The 1,683-nt window shown below is 33.5% G+C and overlaps 2 non-coding genes across 2 annotated transcripts; both read right to left on the reverse strand.

Annotated features, from left to right (window-relative positions):
• Positions 1 to 39: 39 nt before the first annotated feature.
• On the reverse strand, positions 40 to 113 carry trnai-aau (transfer RNA isoleucine (anticodon AAU)). Its single transcript has one exon. It is a non-coding gene; the product is annotated as a tRNA-Ile (tRNA).
• A 585-nt stretch (positions 114 to 698) lies between these two features.
• Positions 699 to 772, reverse strand: trnai-aau (transfer RNA isoleucine (anticodon AAU)). Its single transcript has one exon. It is a non-coding gene; the product is annotated as a tRNA-Ile (tRNA).
• Positions 773 to 1,683: the final 911 nt, after the last annotated feature.

The following is a 1,683-nucleotide window of genomic DNA, read 5'->3' on the forward strand; positions in this document are numbered from 1 at the left end:
CTTTTAAGTGTTGATTTCCTTAACACTTTATATTTGCTTTGGCCAGTATGGGGATTGAACCCATGACCTTGGCGTTATTAGCACCACGCTCTGACCAGCTGAGCTAACCAGCCATTCATGTTGTTGAGGTTTCATCGGTTTACTAAAAACTTAGATGATCTTGACAAACATTCTAATGTTCAAAATGAATATGCATAAAAGTGTGTTTTCCCACCTTATTTTATTTTGAAGTGTTGATTTTATTTAGAGGTGTTGTATTTCACAGCCTTTTTAATTTTGATGTTTGTGTTTTTCACCCTTTTGTTATGTAGAAGTGTTGATTTTATTTTTAACCCTTTTGTTATTGAGCAGAGTTTATTTTATGTTTCACCTTTTTATCATTTAGAAGTGTTGACCTTTTGAAAGAATTTAAGTTTCATTTCTGGTTTGGGGATTGAACCCATGACCTCGGCAATATCATCACGTCACTCCGACCAGCTGAGCTAACCTACCTTAGTTAATGTTGGGTTTCCATGGACTTAAGAAAACTTACAGGATCTTAAGACTGAGAAAAGTGCTAATTTTCTAATGTTTTTCAAAATCTGTGTGCAGAAAAGTTTTTTCCAGCCTTTTCATATTTTGTAGTTTCAATTTTATTCTCCAGCCTTTTAAAAAAAATACTTTTAAGTGTTGATTTCCTTAACACTTTATATTTGCTTTGGCCAGTATGGGGATTGAACCCATGACCTTGGCGTTATTAGCACCACGCTCTGACCAGCTGAGCTAACCAGCCATTCATGTTGTTGAGTTTTCATCGGTTTACTAAAAACTTAGATGATCTTGACAAATATTCTAATGTTCAAAATGAATATGCATAAAAGTGTGTTTTCCCACCTTATTTTATTTTGAAGTGTTGATTTTATTTAGAGGTGTTTATTGTATGTCACAGCCATTTTTATTTTGAAGTTTGTATTTTATTTTTCACCCTTTTGTTATGTAGAAGTGTTGATTTTATTTTTCACCCTTTTATGTAGAAGTGTTGATTTTATTTTTAACCCTTTTGTTATTGAGCAGAGTTTATTTTATGTTTCACCTTTTTATCATTTAGAAGTGTTGACCTTTTGAAAGAATTTAAGTTTCATTTCTGGTTTGGGGATTGAACCCATGACCTCGGCAATATCATCACGTCACTCCGACCAGCTGAGCTAACCTACCTTAGGTAATGATGGATTTCCATGGACTTAAGAAAACTTACAGGATCTTAAGACTGAGAAAAGTGCTAATTTTCTAATGTTTTTCAAAATCTGTGTGCAGAAAAGTTTTTTCCAGCCTTTGCACATTTTGTAGTTTCAATTTTATTCTCCAGCCTTTTTAAAAAAATACTTTTAAGTGTTGATTTCCTTAACACTTTATATTTGCTTTGGCCAGTATGGGGATTGAACCCAGGACCTTGGCGTTATTAGGACCACGCTCTGACCAGCTGAGCTAACCTACCTTAGGTAATGATGGATTTCCATGGACTTAAGAAAACTTACAGGATCTTAAGACTGAGAAAAGTGCTAATTTTCTAATGTTTTTCAAAATCTGTGTGCATAGTTTTTTTTCCAGCCTTTGCACATTTTGTAGTTTCAATTTTATTCTCCAGCCTTTTAAAAAAAATACTTTTAAGTGTTGATTTCCTTAACACTTTATATTTGCTTTGGC

This window comes from Poecilia latipinna, unplaced genomic scaffold (genome assembly GCF_001443285.1).
Source record: "Poecilia latipinna isolate Pla-1442-1.1 unplaced genomic scaffold, P_latipinna-1.0 Scaffold166, whole genome shotgun sequence".
Lineage (NCBI taxonomy): Eukaryota > Metazoa > Chordata > Actinopteri > Cyprinodontiformes > Poeciliidae > Poecilia > Poecilia latipinna.